Below are 21,645 nucleotides of genomic sequence, written 5' to 3'. Positions count from 1 at the left end.
TAAATGGTCGGCTTGGTGGTCGGCGTTCGTATGTGCGAACACGTGGCGGCGGCAATCTTTAGCTGTGAACACATAAAGCGGTGTTTGGGCATTGAGAGCATGGAACTCAAATTGGACACTCAACGGCGCAAACACCGCTAGAACTTCTGCTTCCATTGAAGTTTGGTAAAACGTGTGGGAATTGACAGGCGTTCGGTGGGAGCAAGCTCTCGAACAAGGGACACAGTCTAAGTCTACAAATGAACTGGTTTAATTCATACTTTTATTGCATTTCGTACTCCAGAAAGAGACCAACCGCACAGCCTAATTTCATGGAACTCTTTTGGGCAGGAGCCTCATGTGTGGTCGGTCAAACTATGACTTCCATGGAAATCCCGAACCCCTAAACCGATCTGGGTGATTTTTGGATATATTGGTCCCGCCATCAGAAATTGTGGGGCCCCTAACACAGCTCAGGGTCTGGGCCCCTGGGTGCCCGCCACCAAATCCCGCCCACAGGAATACACAGACACACACACAGAAAGATACACACATACTAACAAGAGACAAATACTGAAACAGACATACACAGATATATACACACACACATACATACAGACATACACATACATACATACACGCAGATAGATATATACATACTGACACACAGACATACATACATACAGACATATATATATATATACATACTGACATACACACACACATACAGATAGACACATACTGACATACATACATACTGACACACAGACATATATACATACTGACATACATGCATACATGCATATTGACATACACACACAGACAGACATACATACATACTGACATACACACAGACATACATACTGACATACACACACACACTGACACACACACAGACATATATACATACTGACATACACACGCAAACATATATACATACTGACATACACACACACAGACACATATACATACTGACATACACACAGACATACATACTGACATACACACAGACATATATACATACTGACATACACACACAAACATATATACATACTGACATACACACAGACATATATACATACTGACATACACACAGACATACTGACACACACACAGACATATATACATACTGACATACACACACAGACATATATACATACTGACACACACATACATATATACATACTGACATACACAGACATATATACATACTGACATACACACACAGACATACATACACACATACTTCATTTATCAGCCACCTTCCTCTTACCTTTAAGTTGCAGGAGGGTGGCTGGGGATGATGGGAGTGGATGCCTCTGGTGTCCTCTCCTGGCCTCCGCTCTCCTCCGCTCTCCCTCTCTTGCGCTTTCCTGCTGCTCTCCCCCCGCGCGGAGTAAGCTGGGAGGAAGTGACCGGCCATTTGCGGTGTAGCCGCAATTTTTTTTTTTAAAGGGGCCCGGTCGCGCAATTACCCGGCCACAGCGCTAACCGGGCCCCTGAAGATATAGGGCCCATCGGGTGGCTCTAAATGCTTGGGCCACCTGGTGGGCCCTGGTGCAGATGCACCTACGGCAGTTTCGCCGCTCCACGTGGGGCCCGGTCGGCCGAGACCCCCAGGGCCGCCGGGCCCATGACAACCGTTATGGTTGTCACCCCCTGATGGCGGCCCTGATTGGGGCTATCAGGGGATATGACAATTGTGGGGTTTCTATGTTTTTGGGGGTGCTCTTGGGTTATTGTAAAATATATGTTTTCTGTGCCAGGAGATAATTGAGTTTAGTACAATTCCTGACTCAATTATCTCTCAGGCACAGGGGAGGAATTATCATGTTTTGTGTGGGAGTGTCCTGGACCTGAGAGCCAATGTAATTACAGTGTGTACTTTGTCACAGTCCCCTCTCAGGTCCAGAGGAATGCCTCTGGAATATGTTATAGTAAACCCCTTGCATGGGGACATGCATATTAGGCCAGTTGTGGCTGCCATTAAACAGTTCCTCTTCACCCTCAAAATAGAGCCTTGTCTCATGTGTGGAGGGAACAGCTATATTCACTCTGGGGATTGCCATATCACCATTCTCCCTTGGATTACAACACTAGCTCTTGTAAGAGCTATCCTGCTATACTCTCTGGAGTAGGAGAGGTCTACCCACTGGAAGCTGGATCCTGGTCTCGGATCCAGGGTGGGTGGAGGACTGCGAGACCCCAACCAAGCTGTAACGCTGGCTGTGGGAAATATGGTGGTTATGGTGTCTGGTGCTCAGTGAGCACTAGGAAGCAGCGATTGTTTGAGGCACCAAGTCGGGGTGCCAGGCGGTCCACCACAAAAAGGAACAGATGTAATAAAATAGTATAAAGGCAAAAGCATACATATCATATATGGCAAAAAACATAAAATAAAGAAACCAACAATCTTTAATAATGGAGAATCTGTAGAAAGTCACTTGAGCCTCTCACAGGGCACTGCTAGCCTGATAATTACCAGCTGATGCAATGTCCTCCTCTGATAGCCAATTCTCCTGAAAGTGTTGAGTTCTTTAAAATGAATGCCGGTGATGGTCAAGTTATCAAATAGTAAGCACTGCCAAAGCTGTGATTAGTAGTATCCTTTTCAAACAGCCCAGAGTCCACATTCAGCCGTTATCGGTGGCCACAAACAATTGACTGGATCTGCATAGCGTACAGATTCATTCAGATATCATTTCAGGATAAATCCAGTCTCATGGGACAGGCAAGCTTTAGCAGCACACTATATCAATGCACTTCATTCAATAATAAAATAACTTAAAGGGACACTATAGTCACCAAAAACAACTTTAGTTTAATGAAGCAGTTTTTGTGTATAGATCATGCCTATGAAGTTTCACTGCTCAATTCACTGCCTTTTAGGAGTTACCGTATATACTCCAGTATAAGTCGACCCGAATATAAGTCGAGACCACTAATTTTACCCCAAAAAACTGGGAAAACTTGTTGACTCGAGTATAAGACTATTGTGGGAAATGCAGCAGCTATTGGTAAATTTCTAAAAAAAATTATATCCCCCCAAAATTACATTAATTGAATATTTATTTACAGTGTGTGTATATAATGAATGCAGTGTGTGTGTGTATATAATGCAGTGTGTTTGTATGAATGCGGTGTGTGTGTGTATGAGTGCAGTGTGTTTGTATGAGTGCAGTGTGTTTGTATGAGTGCAGTGTGTGTGTGTATGAATGCAGTGTGTATGAGTGCAGTGTGTGTGTGTATGAATGCGGTGTGTTTATGAGTGCAGTGGATGTGTGTATGAGTGCAGTGTGTGTGTGTATGGATCCAGAGTGTGTGTGTGATGCAGAGCCTTGGTGGGGGGTGGGCATTTTTTTTTTTTATTATTATTATTATTTTAATATTATTATTTTTTTATATTATTATTATTTTATTTTTATATTATTATTATTAAAATGTTTATTTATTTATATTTTTATTCGTTCCCCCTCCCTGCTTGATACATGGCAGGGAGGGGGACTCTTACTCCCTGGTGGTCCAGTGGATGGGGCTGTGCAGGAGGGGGGATGGCAGAGAGCTCTAACTTACCCTCACAGCAGCTCCTGTCAGCTCCCTTCTCTCTCCTCCGGTCAGCTCCCTTGCAAGTCTCGCGGTGTGAGAGCCGCGCAGAGCGTTGCCACGGCTCTGAACCCGTGGCTCTCGCGAGACTTGCAAGGGAGCTGACCGGAGGAGAGAGAAGGGAGCTGACAGGAGCTGCTGTGAAGGTAAGTTACAGCTCTCTGCCAGCCCCCAACAGGACCGCCGGGCTTGTAATGAGCCCGGCGGTCCTTGTCTGTATTATGGCAATATAAATTGCCATAATACAGACATTGACTCGAGTATAAGACGATAAAAAATGTGCTGAAAAACTCAACGTATACTCGAGTATATACGGTAAATCACTTTTGTTTCTGTCCATGCTACCCTAGCCACACCTCTTCCCGCTGTGACTGACACAGCCTGCATGAAAACAAAATGTTTTTTTTTATCTCCTGCTCTATAATTTGAGCTTTGATTACATACAGGAGGCTGCAGCAGGGTCTAGCAAACTATTAACACTGCATGATATAAGAAATGATAAATGAAAAAGAATTTGCAATAAAGAAAGTGTAAACATTAGGTAACTCTTTTCAGGAAATGTTTAGGAAGGCTCAGGGCCGGTGCAAGGATTTTTGCCGCCCTAGGCAAAAACTATTTTGCCGCCCCCCCCATATGTCCTGCCCACCATGTGACATCACAATGCCCCGCCCATATGCTCTGCCATATGGGCCAACGCCAGTCTTCACAAAGTGTCTTTTATCTGAAAAGACAGTGTGTTTACATTAAAAAGCCTACAGACAGAGGCTATAGACACCAGAACCACTACATTATGCTGTAGTGCTTCTGGTGACTATAGTATCCATTTAATGTGAGGTAAATTAGAGATAAGTGCCACTAATAATATATTGGATTGCCTACTTACCACCAGATGAGGACAAGAGGCTGATGATGGGCTCAGTCTGGCTCCACAGGTCTGGTGTAGAAGAGGCTCTCTGGAGACTGTTTTTAACAGTGCTCACAACAATTAACGAACAGGAAGCAGCTCCATTTTTTAGGGCCCCTTACACAGCTCAAGGTCTGGGCCCCCAGGGGGCATACGCCTACAATGCCCACCCATGAATCCACCTACATGGCCCATCCATGAGTTGGGGATTTTTTATGTGTGCAATTTGTGTAAGGGATGTAGTGTGTTTATATGGGATGTAGTGTGTGTTTGCGTGTAAGGAATGCATTGTATGTTTCTGTGTGTGTGTGTGTGTAAGGGGTGCAAGGTTTGTTTCTGTGTATGTAATTGAATGCAGTGTGTGTCTGTAAGGGGTGCATTAATTATGTAAGAGAACGTAAGGGATGTATTGTGTGTGAGAAGGGATGTATTGTGTGTGAGTAGGAATGCATTGTATGTTTCTGTGTGTGTGTGTGTGTGTGTGTGTCTCACTTAGTGCTCTCCCTTGGCCCCCTGTCCCTCTGCAGTCCCCCCTTGGTGGTCTTCTCACTCCCCTCTCCCCCCTTAGTGGTCCTCCCTCTCCCAAACCCCTTAGTGGTCCTCCCTCTCTCAAACCCCTTAGTAGACCTTCCCCTACTCCTACCACCCCCTTAGTGGTAATCCCCCCCCCTTAGTGGTCCTTACCCTCCTTCCCTCTCCTTAGTAGTCCTCCCTCCTTACCCCCCTTTGGTGGTCCTCCCCCCCCTTAGTGGTCCTCCCTCTCCCAAACACCTAGTGGACCTCCCCTCCTCCTCCCTCAGTGGTCCTTACCTTCCCACCCCTGTTCCCCCTGTGTTCCTTCACTCCCCTCCCCCAGTGGTCCTGACTCACCCCTCCCCTAGTGGTCCTTACCCTCCCCTCCCCTAGTGGTCCTTACCCTCCCCTCCCCTAGTGGTCCTTCCTCCCTCCTTCCCTCCCGTAGTAGTCCTTACCCTCCCTCCCCTCCCCTAGTGGTCCTTCCTCCCCCTCCTCTAGTGGTCCTTACCCCCCCCCCAGTGGTTCTTACCCCCCTGGTCCTTACCCACCCCCAGGGGTCTTTATCCACCCCCTCCCTCCCCTAGTGGTCCTTATCCCCCCTCTCCCTCCCTCCCCTAGTGGTCCTTATCCTCCCTCCCCTCCGCTAGTGGTCCTTACCCCCCCCAGTGGTCCGTACCCACCCCAGTGGTCCTTATCCACCCCCTCCCTCCCTCCCCTAGTGGTCCTTATCCCCCCCTCTCCCTCCCTCCCCTAGTGGTCCTTATCTTCCCTCCCCTCCCCTCCCCTAGTGGTCCTTACCCCCCCTCATGATCCTTACCCCCCTAGTGGTCCTTACCCCCCCTGGTCCTTACCCACCCCCAGTGGTCCTTATCCCCCCCTCTCCCTCCCCTAGTGGTCCTTATCCTCCCTCCCCTCCCCTAGTGGTCCTTACCCCCCCCGGTCCTTACCCACCCCCAGTGGTCCTTATCCCCCCCTCTCCCTCCCTCCCCTAGTGGTCATTATCCTCCCTCCCCTCCCCTAGTGGTCCTTTCCCCCCCTCATGGTCCTTACCCCCCTGGTCCTTAGCCCCCCCCGGTCCTTACCCACCCCCAGTGGTCCTTACCTCCCTCCCCTCCCCTAGTGGTCCTTTCCCCCCCTCATGGTCCTTATCCACCCCCCCCCCGGTCCTTATCCAACCCCCCCTCCCTCCCCTAGTGGTCCGTTATTCCCCCCCCCCCTCGTGGTCCGTTATTCCCCCCCCACCCCCCCTCCCCTAGTGGTCCGTTATTCCCCCCACCCCCCCTCCCATAGTGGTCCGTTATTCCCCCCACCCCCCCTCCCATAGTGGTCCGTTATTCCCTTCAGTCCGCCGGCGGCTGGGTACAGGAAACAGAGGTTCCTGTCCCGGGTTCCGCGCCGCCCGGCCACGCTACATGGAGAGACCGGCAGGAGGGAGCGCTCTGTGCTTCCCTCCTGCCGGTCACTCAAACCCGGCCGCCCTCCATGCATGCTTGTTAAAGCACTCAAGCGTCGCAGCATGAGGAGGCGCACCAGGGACAGGGATCCGGCGCCCCCTGATAAGTTGCGCCCTAGGCGGCTGCCTAGGTCGCCTTACAGGTGGCGCCGGCCCTGGGAAGGCTGTATATGTCACATGCAGGGAGGTGTGCCTAGGGCTGCATAAAGAAAGTTATTTCACTCCTCAATGGCAGATGATTGGGCGGTAAGACTACAGGGGAATGATCTATGCACCAAAACTGCTTCATTAAGCTAAAGTTGTTTTGGTTACTATAGTGTCCCTTTTAATCAGGATAGTTTGCTCATCCTAGAGGTGTGAGTTTATATAGCTTAGATGAAATTGAGGTTGATGGAATAAGGGAGCGTAAAGCTCCCTTTGCTGGTAACATATAAAAGCAAAAATCTAAAGAACAATATCTGGAACATTGTGAAAAAAAGGGAAACACTTCACTGATCATCAATCCTCCATCCATTCTCACATCATAAAACATAAAACAATAATGTAAATCAAACACTTAATAAATAAAACAAGTCGCCGTTTTCCAAACATAATGTATAATACAGTAAACAAAAACACAAAACTACTATAAACCAACAATCTTAATATAATTAAATCCAAATCTTAAATAAAACCTCTGGGAGACCGTGTTTCTTATTGAAATATGCATCTAGTATTAACCTTTAGAAGGAAATTCCCTCTTATGACGTGGGGACCTGCTGGAGAAATTCATTCAATCCTCAATTCAATTACTAAGATTATAGTGTCACCTCGATGATCATGGAGAACTGATCTATAATGTTCTCTAAAACAGTCCTTCATTTTCCTCGAAGCCTGGCTGGCATATTATAGACCTGTCCAATCCTAGTCATGGTAGGTGGAGGAGTAAGGGATGCATTACACTTCCCTGATACTAATACAAGGGTCATAGTAACCCATGTTATATATAGATTTTTTTTTTTTACTTACAAGGCTAGTTGTTTAAAAAAAATAAATAAAAAAAAACACGTGCTTTAAATGCACATTTATTGGTGTTTGGGTTTTTTCAAGCAGCCGACTCATTTATCGAGTTCAATTGCTTGAATTTCAGCTGCAATTATATTGTCACAGTTGCCGGCCCGCCGCGTGGCAGGACTGTGCCCGACCGGCACAGCCTCGCCGACAGCACTAGCTTACCTGCGAGCCGGCGAGCCGACAACCTCTTCCCTGGATCCTCTGGCCGTCGCGCCCGGATCCAAAGTATCCAAAGTTCATACTGACGTGCGCATGACGTCACAACGTCAACGCGCACGCACTTTTTGGGGTCAGAGGTCGCCCTCTGACCAATCAGACCTTAGAGAGGGATATTTAAATCCCTAGCTCACCTCAGTACCTTGCCCTGTCGTGGTTTCCTGTTCCTGGTTTCCTGAGAGTGCTTTATCTTTGTGAATCTGATTTCCTGGTATCCTGATCTTGGCTTTTCCCTGGTTATTCTGAATTCTGGTTTCCCTGACTTGGCTTTCCCTTTGACCATTGTCTGTCCCTAGCGTATTAGTCCGGCCATTCTAAGGTCCGGTTTACGCTCTGTCCTTTTATTTTCCTTTTCTTGTCTATGTATATGTTTACATAGTTTCTGCGTGCTGGACCACACTAGTATTCGTGACATATATGCAGCCGAAATTCCATAAAAACAATGGGCCAAAAAGTTTGTAATTATCGACTGTTATCACCTGATTGAATTAAATTAAGGCCTAAGCTTCTTGTGGATGTTCTTTAAAAAAATAATAATAATAATTACATTAGATTTTGTATTTTACATTGCCTGGCTATATTGGCAGAGCTAGAGCATGCTACGTAAATTATTTGAACCCCCACAATGTCATATATCTGGTTGCATAATAGTACTATGAAACAAGTACCCATGCAGTGGTGTATCCTGGTTTTGTGCTGCCCTAGGCAGCACAAAACTCAGGCGCCCGCCCCCCCGCGCGCCACCCCCACCCAACCTTTACCCCGCCCCGCATTCTAAATACACACACACACATTCACTGACGCATACACTAACAGAAACACACACTCGCTAACAGAAACACACACTCGCTAACAGAAACACACACTCGCTAACAGACACACACACTCGCTAACAGACACACACACTCGCTAACAGACACACTAACAGACACACTAACAGACACAAACTAGCAGACACACACACACTCACAAGCAAACACACACACACTCACAGGCAAACACACTCACAGACACCCACACTCACAGACACACACACACACACACACTAACAGACACACACACACACTAACAGACACACACACACTAAGACACACACACACTAAGACACACACACACTCACTAAGACACACACTCACTAAGACACACACACTCACTAAGACACACACACTCACTAACAGACACACACTCACTAAGACACACACTCACTAAGACACACACTCACTAACAGACACACACTCATTAACAGACACACACTCACTAACAGACACACACACACTAACAGACACACACTCACTAACAGACACACACACACTCACTAACAGACACACACACACTCACTAACAGACACACACACACACACACTCACTCACATTAACACTTTTCTTTTTTTTTTTTACTTTAACCCCCCCAGCCTCCTTACCTTTGGGAATGCTGGGGGGGGGGGTCATCTTTCACCCTGGTGGTCCAGTGGCTGCTGGGCGGTCGGGCGGTGCTGCTGGGCGGGCGGCGAGGGAGCACTCCCCCTGAGCTCTCTGCTCAGCTCCCTCGCGCGCCGCACAGTGAGGCTGGGAGGCGGAGCCGGAATATGACGTCATATTCCGGCTCCCAGCCTCACTCTGCGGCGCGCGAGGGAGCTGAGCAGACAGCTCAGGGGGAGTGCTCCCTCGCCGCCCTCCCAGCAGCGCCGCCCGACCGCCCAGAAGCAGCCCAGCATGTCTGTTAGCCGCAAGGCTAACAAGACATTTGCCTTGGGCATTTGGGGGGCGGCTTTTTTTGCCGCCCCCTGGAAAATGCCGCCCAAGGCAAATGCCTTGTTTGCCTCGCGGCTAATACGCCCCTGTACCCATGTGTGCATGCACTTGATTGAAATTTTTCTGTAGATGACTGTGATGGATGGCCTGATTTGTTGGGCACAAGCTTGCCGATCCATTTTTGTGTACCTAGGTATCTCTGTATTGTGTACCTGTATTATACATAGAGCAGTGCGTGTGTGTGTGTGTATGTACAGTTGTGGGTCAACAGATGGGGAGGAGAGCAGCTCTCTATGCAGGCATAAAGTATAGTCAGGTGTGAAATGTATTTTGTGGGCTAATTAGGTAAAATGCTGCACTGTGAGTGAGCCAGCAAGTCCATCTACTGCAGTGTTGATGTAACCAGAGATTGCTCTGAAAGGACAGTGGGTCCAATCAAGATAACTTTTTGTTGTCAGGGTGCTTCTCCATTTGTTGTCTCTGGGGAGAGTAGTCCCATTCCTGTGCCCTGGTCTGTATTCCCGTTGGTGAAGTGTAGAGGAGTTAAAGGCATTTAAAAAAATGTACCTCTGGTAGACAGTCCAACCGAACAATGCATTAGTATTGGTTACTAGTTTATGAAAACAAGGAAGGGTCCATCTAAACTCAGCGTTAAAACCCAGATGAATCGGCTATACCTTCTCTGTGTTCAAAAATTCATGGAGCTGCATCACAGGGTTTAGGAGTCCAGAGCACATATTGCGGTATAATATAGGAGCTTACGTGAACACATCAAAATACTATTTGGGTATTATGGGTTATATATTAACAAATTGATGTGTAATATACATATATTACATTAGGATCCAGCATTACTTATACAGTATGTACTAATTGATTATGTTGCCAGAATCTCAGGGAATACTAATCACTGGGGGACCTTGCATTGCGTAGAAACACCAGTCCTAGATGTCAAATAATGTGAATGTTTTAATATTTTCAGATGTTAACACAACCTATATACAGTTATTAACTATCTACAAAACCCTGCAAATGGGGTCCAGTTTTAACTTGAATAGCTTACTGTGAAGAACAAATATTTAGATATTAAAGGGACACTGTGGGCACTATAACTATTTCATCTAATTGAATTGGTTATATTGTCTGGAGTCCTTTGGCGCTGTCCCTCTATTCAAAGATAACAGATTTTCAAGCTGATTAACACTAGATAAGGGTCACTGGCCACCCACAGCCTGGCCCTTACTGGAGGCTACGGCAGAGACTACACATTTCTTTCTAGTGATACCAGATCTTATACCAGCAATGGGTGCTTTGATAGGCTAAAAGCAGACCATTGACGTTATTCGCCAATCATAGTCACCCATTGCAGGCTAATGCTTCTTAATTGACCTCAGAAGCACACAATGGAAGGGCTGCCAGGGGACTCCAGACACAATACCCACTGCAATGAGATGAAGTATTTAAATCCCATAGTTTGTATACCTACCAACATTAAGTAACCTTATGGTAGCATGCTTGGGAACTAGCTCAGCGCTTCTCAGGGTCACATGTTCAATCCCAAGCAAGGTCTACTCATCCCTCCATCCATGCACTTGATTAAAAACAAAACAGGGATGGTGTATACTTATTAACACATTGTCGGTACGAAAGGCCTCTGCTGATCCTTTGCTTAAAAACTATGTATTTTTCATCATACAAAAGCAATATCAAGTATTCATCAATGAATGTTTAAGAAAATGTATCTGACATTTGCTTAGAGTCTTTTGTTGGTTCTTTCTCCAAGTACTCTTTTGACAAAATTCTGACTGTCTCTTTTGCTGATTCCCGTGCTTGCGGGTCTTTATCTCCTTTGGTCTGTCTCAACAACTTGCTTTTCTTCCTCAGGAGTCTTATTTGCCTGCCCTCTTTTAACAAATTCCAAACATTCTCTTTTCCTGAGTTTCCTTTAGTCTCCGCTTGTCTTATCTGTTTCATTTTCTGCTTCCTCAGAAAGTTTCCTCGCCCACCCTCTTTTGACACGTTCCTGACTCTCTCTTTTGTAGTGTTGTACAACTGCATATGTTTATTGTCTCTTTCCGTTTCCCCCTGTTTTGATTGTAACTTTAGAAGCGTGCTCTGCTTGTCCTTGTTCGTGTGTGGGTCTTGAGAATATGATGTGGAAGGGTACTTCCCATTGTATGGAAAGGGGGTATAAAAGTCTGTAACATTATATGATATGACTGGAGCTTTAGTTCTGCCCCTTTTGGAGGTAAGTGCAGAACGAGACTTGATCCTTGTTTGTGCTTCTCCTTGAATGAAGCGGGCAGTAGTGACAGAATTAGTGATATAGTTGAAAGGGGCCTGTTTCTGTACCTCAGCCTTTGGTACCAAACCATACTTTTTACATCTGTAAAAGAGAAGAATATATAGATATTATCAGAGATGTTTTTAAAGTCCAAAATCTGCTGAAGCGTTAGTCAAAAGCAAAATGCATGGACCCCTGATTCAAGGCTGCATCCAGGGCAAACCTCCAGAGACACCCTGCAACCCCTGAACTGTTGTCCCCCTCTCCCCAATGCTGTCTAATGCATTCCATGCAACCAGTGTAAAGGAGTGGGTGCAGAGTGACCATCACCCATAACCCTGCTCCATATGTTTCCTGTTAGTAATAACATACTAAAGGGAGGAGGTGATCTGTTTTGAGTTAAAAAGCAGGGGGGAGAGTGCACACGGTACCTCTGTCGCCAGCTATGAATTTCCCATAGTGTAGAGTGGCTGAGCAGGACCAGAGCACAGAAAATGCCCTGCAAGTTTCATCTTTAAAGCCTGGAAAACACTAGTGCATGTGCCTTTCAGGTGGCTGCTTCAATTACTATATATAAAACACTAAAAGATAAAAGTACTAATATCTTGCCACTGAAGACATCTTCAGCAAAAAAAAGCCCATCCCCCTGACCTTTAGCTCTTCCACCCACCTTCCAACAGCCTACTATGTTAGGGGCGATACCTGTCTGAGTCGATAAGCCTTTACGGAGTCCAACCTAGCTGGGTAGCTGTAGCTGATGACTATATGCCCTGATCTCGGTAACGGTCTTCGCTGGTAGACCTACAACCCCTATTGTGTTTTGTCACACTGTTATATGGAAATTGCAAATAGCTGCAGACTATTTTAACACTATATAAATGCTAATAATAAAATGAAATGCTAATAACAATTTCTGTCACTGCTGCACATTTTTAATATGTTTTCTTCAAATGGATGATTCACTAAGTAACCCATGACCTGGGACAGAGAGGGGTTCTAGATGTGGGATACAGTTAGTTAGCAGAATGGCACTGATATACACAATCATGAGGGATATTATGGGAGTAGGAGGTCTTTGAAATTAAGACTACAATTTATCTTAAAATATTTGTGAATATTTGTGAATGTAGTCCTAAACTAGTACTCTACTACGTGCATCAGTTTAGCACAAGAGTTTGAAAACTCACCCTCCCCACCAGTGCCACTCTGTACACTGTTCCTCGTCCTTCAAAGTGAAGCATGGTGCCTGGAAAATGTTGAAGTACACTTTGCCAACCAATGTGGAGATTGTGTCATTGATAGCATGGAGGCACATTCTGAACCTGAAAATTGACAAGAACAGAAGTTGAGCAGACATGAGTTGCTTATATAAAGATTTGGTAAAATAAGTTTGAGAAACGCAGAGTATGCGATGGGTGCTGAGAGACATTGCAATAACAGACAATGATAATGCACAATTATGTTATGAGTTTTAGCACAATGCAATAATATAATCAGCAGGGCTTAAAATGTCAAGTCCCAGGCTACTAGCCAGGCCATAAAAAATACTCACAACTGCAGGTTTGGAGGGTCCATGGCGCATAGAATTCCTACTCACCAGGGCTAACTTTTTAATTGCCAATGAGCTTTGTAATGAGTATTTTTATAGGAGAAGACAATGAATGGATTACTGAAACATTTTACAACAGACCAACGAAAACTATTACTACTGAAAGGTTGACAATGTGATATCTACATTTTTTTCAAAAGATCTGATATAGCCCAAAGCATTAAATTAGTGATTGCTTCGACGAGCCATGTATAAAGACAATTGACCAAGAGGGAAATTAACACTAGTGCAGAACATATAAAGCATACAAATATTATAGGGGCAACTGCATCCTAACATGTAAATTCACAAGTTCTCAAATACACAGAGTCCCTCTTCTGAAGAGAATTACATAGTTACATAGCTGAAAGATCAATCTTTCTCACATTATTTTTTGCTGATGATCCAAAAGAAAGCAAAGAATCCCAGTCCGAAGCGCTTCCAATTTTGCAACTAATGAGGAAAAATTCCTTCTTGACCCCAGAACAGTCAGATATATCTTAGATCAAGTAACTAGTACCCCACTAATTAAAAATTATATTCCTGAATATTATGTGTTTGCAAGTATTTATCCAATTGCTGTTTAAACATCTGTACAGACTTTCATAAAATCATCTCTTCTGGCAGAAAATGCTACATCCTTATTGTTTTAGCCGTAAAAAAAAAAAACCTTTCCTTTGTCTTTGACTAAATCTCCTTTCTTCTAGTCTAAATGTGTGACCTTGTGTCCTATAGCATTAGAATGGCGCTGAATATTTTTTTTATCGCTATCATATTTCCTCTGAAGCACCGTTATTCAAAACAAAAAGAAATATAAATGTGTTAACCTTTCTTCATAACTAAAATGCTCCATTTCTTTTATTAATTTTGTAGCCCTCCTCTGTACTTTTCAAGTGCCATAATATCCTTCTTTAGAACAGGTGCCCAAAATTGCACAGCATATTCAAGATGGGGTCTTACCAGCGATTTACAAAGAGGCAAAAATATATTTTCATCCCGAGAATTAATGGCTTTATTTATACATGACAAAACCTTACTGGCCTTAGCAACTCCCAAATGACTTTGCACATTGGTGCCTAGTTTGTTTTCTAAAATAATTCCCTAATTCTTCTTGTCTGCTGTCATCCCTAATTCACTATCGTTTAGGGTGTAAGAGTCTTGAAGGAGTCTGCCATATTCAAAGTGTGTGTGAAAGAATGGGGAATTGTTGTATTGTCATTAAAGGGAGATAACAGCTTACCCAAATATTCTCCACAAATAACTATAGAGAGAGTGAACATAATACTGACAGTGGAGCGCTGATAAAATATGCTGACCCTATCATATAATAGGGGAGTTGGATGATAATATTCTCCCTTTTGTAGAGGTGTTTTCAAACAATAATTTCTAAAATAGAGAAATTCAGACAAATAATGGTGCAGTATGTCTATGAAACCTGGATATGATATATGGGAGATATGGGTTAGACTCACATGGTATAGAGCCTTACTAGGATAGGCTCAAGTCTCAAAAGCAGGGGTATGTAAGGTCATACCAAACCTTCTCCAGATTCTTGACCCAGTGGTTCTCAGACATACCCCTGCGTTTGAGACTTGAGCCTATCCTAGTAAGGCTCTATACCATCACCAGCCCAAGAGGGGTTACAGGAAGGCTGGCTCTGCATGGGCCAGCAGGGGAGCTGAAAGTATCTCCCCTGCCCATCTTGGTCCACAGCCATTGAGGCCAACTGGCCGTTTTCGGCAGAACCCACCACCAGCCACCTGAAATCCCAAAACGCCCACTAGTGGGTGGTAGGGACCTGGTTGACTACCCCTGGCATAGAATAAGAACCAGCATACTGTAGCGAATTGAAAACTTTATTGCTAAAAATCAGGCTAAAACAGCAAAGCTGTGATTATAGAATTGTTTCAATTTGAGTATTTTAACCTAAATTTCCGATATAACTTCACTGGAATTCAGATGTTACAAAATAACTTGTGACATTTATGGAGAAGTCTTGCTGGAGCATTGCGAGTGGTTTAATTAATTTTGTTCCAAATTAAAATAAACGTGCACACAGCTGGATCTGCTTTCGTTTCCATTAAAAAAGTGGCAGAATCAGGAATTTGGTATTTTGATGTAGTGCTAAACTCACCTGTGGTCACAATCGCAGTGTGATACTGTGTACAGAAGATAGTTTCGCCATCCATACCGGAACTCAAAGGATTGTATTTGAGGAGTACAGTGGTCATGCTCCCTACAGCATAGATCTGCTCCATGGAACACACCTAGGTATTAAGAAAACAGTACTAACTTTAGTTAAGGTACAAGTTTGGATCACAAAAGAATGAGCATGCACACACCCAGTAGCATTATTCACTAAATTCCTAACTGTAGTAAATTAAAATCTAAATGACAAAATCTAGCCACAATTGCTGACATGTTAACATTTTATAAATCAGCGATAGTTACTGCCTTTTAACTTAAATTTTACAATGCAAATTTAAATTCACCTCAATCCTTTGTTACGTGAATAACCATGTTAGTGTATTCATATACAGCTGCATGTGTGTTGAAGAGAGTATCAGTATTGTTCACTAAAGTGTGAATTGATGTGAGTTCAAATAGATATTTTTGTGAGTGTATTGTTGAGTGTATATATATCACCATAGGTGTGATTTGCTAAGTTATGTGTACCATTAAAGGAATGATCCAAGCACCATAACTGCAACAGTCAAGCCAGTCTAGCGTGGTTCATCAATGTACTTGGGTCCTGCTGGTTGCCTGCACTACAAACGGCTTGACCTCTTACTATGGAAGAGCACTAGGTAATCCTGGCACCATAACCATTGTAGCAGGCTATAGTGGTTATGGTGCTTGGAGTGTTTCTTTAAATATCCACGTTGTTGAATATAATTGTTTATTACTGTTTGTGTTGCTGCTTCTATCCTTGTGTGTTGCTGAGAGTGTAGGTGACTCTCTGGGTGAGTTGCTGAATGTATATTGCTAAGTATATACTGTATACATGATGGTATTTGCTGCTGATTGTAAATGTGTATCACTGTATGTGTACATTATTGAATGGATATGTGTATCACACACAATACAACAAGCAAGACACGTAACTACCCATTTTGCTGAATGCATATATCATTGAGTGTATATGTGAATCATTGTGTGTTTTCCTAAATGCACATGTACATCAGTTTCTATGTTTTGCAGAGAGTGCATGTGTTGTCAATTGTTTGTTGTGTCTCTGTGTGCGTTACTATGTATTGGTTTATCAGTGATGAGTTTGTGTGCAGTGTTTTAGAGTGTATAAGTATTTTACTGTGTGTATGCTTTGTATCCTCACCCAGACTGGTAAAGTTTTCTGCAGCACTTCCAGTTCCACACCACAATGTCCCTGGCATCAGCCAACTCCTCTTGTGTCTGGCATTGGATTTCTTGCCATCCACGCCACCCCAGGCAGCCAAGAGATGCACTCCCATTAGCACACAGAGTCTCCACAACATCCTAAAAAAGCAAGAAAAGGAACGTGGGAAGTGCAAGAAAGAGGCAGCACTATCCCTCAAGATGCATACATCTCTTGCTAATGAGTCAACTTATTATACAACTGCTGTGTCTAATGGTTTTATAGACTGCAGTAAGATGAGGTGATGTGTGATAAATATCTATCCACCCACTAAACCACTCCTACCTCCTGCAATGGTCCTTACACTTTTACTTTCTTCAGTTTCCCTTTTTACATAATTGCGTGTCCTAATATGTTTTGTGGAGACCCCCTACTTGGTAATATTCAAAATGTCTTTAATTTAATAATCAATCTTTAAAAACTATTTTAACCATGGCAGAATATAAAAATATTCAAATAGATTTTCAGCTATCATCTAATCAATAGATGATTTATGAAATAGGTTCCAGACTGTTTGACTCTGGAAATCTGCCCATCTGTCTACTTCATTTGCATCCTATTTTATTTAAATAAAAATGTCTTTGAAATTCTCAAGCAGTCAGAAGACAAAGAAGTACAGGTTGCTTTTGTCTATGTTTACTGGGTGAATGATTTTGAAGTTGGGCTATATGCAAAAAGGGCCTATATAGGACTGAACATATTACCCTGGTCAGTAGAATTTCACCTAGATGCAGAGTATGTATAGCTTTGTATGTATCCCCTTAACTTTCTTGTCTGTTTCTCCTAATTCCCCCTTTAAACTTGTGTGTCTCTTAACCCTTTTGACCTTCTTGTGTATTTCTTAACACACCATCACATAATACATAAACATACACAGTTACGTACACATACATATACCTAGACATACTTACATACATACATACATATAGGTGTATGTTTGTGTGTATGTATCTGGGTGTCAGTGTGTGCGTGTATCTGTGTGTCCTTTTGTGTCAGTGTGTATCTGAGTGTCTGTGTACATAAGTGTGTGTATTTGTGTGTGTGTCAGAGTGATTTATATGCAGAGCCGGCGCTACCCTAAGGCGGCCCAGGCGGCCGCCTTAGGGCGCGCGGGTCCAGGGGGCGCGATCTCCGGTGAACAGAAGGAGGAGGGCGCCATTTGCATCGCTCCCCTCCTGTCTGTCACTGCGGTGCGTGGCTGAGCGGGCGGAACGCTACTTACCCGGTCTGACAGGAAATGCAACGAACTGCTTACTGTCAGACCAGAACAGGAAACCGGATCCTTCGCCGCGGACCTCCAGCTCAGTCACATGGATGGAGGTGCGGAGGGGAGAGGAAGGAGACAATAAAAGGTACAGGAAGGGGGGGGGCAATAAAAGAGGCATGATAGGAGGGGGGACAATAAAAGGAACAGTAGTGTAAGGGTACAATAAAAGGTACAGGAAGGGGGGGACTATGAAAGGTTCAAGAGGGAAGACAATAAAAGGTACAGGAGGGGGAACAATAATAGAAGGCAGAATAGGGGAGTGGGGGACAATAAAAGATACAGGGGACAACAATAAAAGGTACAAGAGGGGAGGGGGACAATAATAAAAGGTAGAATAGGGGAGTGGGGGGACAATAAAAGATACAGGGGACAACAATAAAAGGTACAAGAGGGGAGGGGGACAATAAAAGATACAGGACAGGAGGGGGGAAAGGGTATAGGAGGGTAGGGGTACAATAAAAGGTACAGGAGGGGGGGACTATGACAGGCTCAAGAGGGAAGACAAGAAAAGGTACAGGATGGGGGACAAGAAAAGGCACAGGTAGGGAGGGGAGACTATGAAAGGTTCATGAGTTGAGACAGTAAAAGGAACATTAGGGGGATTATGAAAGATACAGGAGGGGGGACAATGAAAGGTACAGAAAAAGAAGGGGGGACAATAAATGGGACGGGAGGAGGGACATTAAAAAGCACTGGGGCATTGAAAGACACAGGAGGGAAAGGACAACTATGAAAGGGTCAGGAGGGGAGGAGGTGAGACAAAAAAAGGTACAGGAGGGACAACAAAAGGTACAGGAGGGGAGGGGGGGCAATAAAAGGTACGTGAGAATATAAAAAGACACAGGAGGGCTGGGTGGCACAAAGAAACATACAGTGGGGTTGAGGGGGGGCAAACACAAAGGGGCTGGGGGGAGAAAGAGTCGCGCAGAAGGGTGAGGGGCTGGGGGAAAGATGCACAGAGGGACTGTGGGGGAGAACGAAGCACAGAGGGGCTGTGGGGGAGAACGAAGCACAAAGGGGCTAGGGGGAGAAAGAGATGCACAAAGGTACTGGGATAAAAATACACACAAATATGTTGGGGAGAAAGAGCCACACAAAAGGGCAGGGGGACGAAAGACACACAAAAGGGCTGGGGGGAGAAAGAGAAAGGCAAAGGGGCTGGGGGAAGTAAAAAATACACAAGGAGGGTTGTAAGAGACACAGGAGAGATAAAATACAGCAATATATAAAACACTAAAGGGGGTAAGTTAGTCAAAAGGGGGGTAAAAGACACACAGGTGAAGATACATTTTTTTTCGATGGGGAGGGGGGTGGCAAAATTCATCTTCGCCTGTGTAGTCAAAAATCCTTGCACCGGCCCTGTTTATATGTGTGTGTATAGCTATGAGTCATTGTTTGTGTCTGTGTGTGTAACATGTATGTGTATCTGTGTGTCCGTTTGTGTAACTATGTGTGTGTGTAAATGCACGCCTGCATTCAAACCCCAACATGCTTACATTCAATTATATGTATATATATACATACATCTTACACTTTGCATCCACTACACATGCACTAACACACACCATGTCCAATTTACACACACAATGCATTAAAATAAACAAACACACACTGCATTCACAACACACACAGACACCCTGTATCCACTCTACACACACTGCATGCTTGCGGGCAGGCCCGTCGCTACCCGACAGGCAAAACAAGCAACTGCTTGGGGCCCCGAGCTGGCCTGGGGCCCCAAGCAGAGCCGGCAGGGGCATGCGGTCCTGGGGGGCCCGGACTGCTCAGGTCGTCCGGGCACCACATTCAGTGGGTACATACCGGGTCGCAGGGGGCCCGGTATGTACCCACTGGGCCAGCCTCTTCTCCTGGGGGGCCCAGCAGCCGGTCACCTCAGGGCCCCCCAGAGGCTGGCCCTGCTGACACCCGGCGGGCGCGCGAGGGAGCACTCTCCTCTGAGTGCTTCCTCTTCAGCTCCCTCGCGCACCGTACTGATGCCGGAGCCGGAAGATGACGTCATCTTCCGGCTCCGGCATCAGTACGCGGCGCGCGAGGGAGCTGAAGAGGAAGCACTCAGACAGGGAGAGTGCTCCCTCGTGCGCCCGCCGGGTGTCAGGGACAGCCGACAAGGAGGACATTGCAGTGAGTGGGGGAGAGGGAGGGAGAAAATTTGAGTGGGGGGGAGGGGGGAGGGAGAAAATTTGAGTGTGGGGAGGGGGGGAGGGAGAAAATTTGAGTGGGTGGGGGGAGGGAGAAAATTTGAGTGGGTGGGGGGGAGGGAGACAATTTGGGTGGGGGGGAGGGAGACAATTTGGGTGGGGGGGAGGGAGAAAATTTGAGTGGGTGGGGGGGCGAGGTAGAAAATTTGAGTGGGTGGGGGGGCGAGGGAGGAAATTTGAGTGGGTGGGGGGGAGGGAGAAAATTTGAGTGGTTGGGGGGGAGGGAGACAATTTGGGTGGGGGGAGGGAGAAAATTTGAGTGGGTGGGGGGGCGAGGTAGAAAATTTGAGTGGGTGGGGGCGCGAGGGAGGAAATTTGAGTGGGTGGGGGGGAGGGAGAAAATTTGAGTGGGCGGGGGGGAGAAAACTTGAGTGGGTGGGGGGTGAGGGAGAAAACTTGAGTGGGTGGGGGGTGAGGGAGAAAATTTGAGTGGGTGGGGGGCGAGGGAGGAAATTTGAGTGAGTGGGGGGGCGAGGGAGGAAATTTGAGTGGGTGGGGGGGCGAGGGAGGAAATTTGAGTGGGTGGGGGGGCGAGGGAGGAAATTTGAGTGAGTGGGGGGGCGAGGGAGGAAATTTGAGTGGGTGGGGGGGCGAGGGAGGAAATTTGAGTGGGTGGGGGGGAGAGGGAGGAAATTTGAGTGGGTGGGGGGGGCGAAGGGAGGACATTTGAGTGGGTGGGGGGGCGAGGGAGGACATTTGAGTGGGTGGGGGGGAGGAAATTTGAGTGGGTGGGGGGGCGAAGGGAGGACATTTGAGTGGGTGGGGGGCGAGGGAGGACATTTGAGTGGGTGGGGGGGAGAGGGAGGAAATTTTAGTGGGTGGGGGGAGAGGGAGGAAATTTGAGTGGGTGGAGGGGGAGAGGGAGGGAGGAAATTTGAGGGAGTGGGGGGGAGAGGGAGGGAGGAAATTTGAGGGAGTGGGGGGAGAGGGAGGGAGGAAATTTGAGGGAGTGGGGGGGAGAGGGAGGGAGGAAATTTGAGGGAGTGGGGGGAGAGGGAGGGAGGAAATTTGAGGGAGGGGGAGAGGGAGGGAGGAAATTTGAGGGAGTGGGGGGGAGAGGGAGGGAGGAAATTTGAGGGAGTGGGGGGGAGAGGGAGGGAGGAAATTTGAGGGAGGGGGGAGAGGGAGGAAATTTGAGGGAGTGGGGGGGAGAGGGAGGGAAGAAATTTGAGGGAGGGGGGAGAGGGAGGGAGGAAATTTGAGGGAGTGGGGGGGAGAGGGAGGGAGGAAATGTTGGGGGGGAGAGGGAGGGAGGAAATTCGAAGGGGTGAGAGGAAGGAAATTTGAGGGAGGGGAGGGAGAGGTAGGAATTTGAGGGGGGAGAGGAAGGGAGGATATTTGAGGGAGGGGGAGAGGAAGGGAGGACATTTGAGGGAGGGGGAGAGGGAGAGGGAGGGGGGAGAGGAAGGGAGGAAATT

Source organism: Pelobates fuscus, chromosome 5, assembly GCF_036172605.1.
Source record: "Pelobates fuscus isolate aPelFus1 chromosome 5, aPelFus1.pri, whole genome shotgun sequence".
Lineage (NCBI taxonomy): Eukaryota > Metazoa > Chordata > Amphibia > Anura > Pelobatidae > Pelobates > Pelobates fuscus.
The sequence above is the reverse complement of the archived record's forward strand: the minus strand, read 5'-3'. Positions refer to the sequence as shown.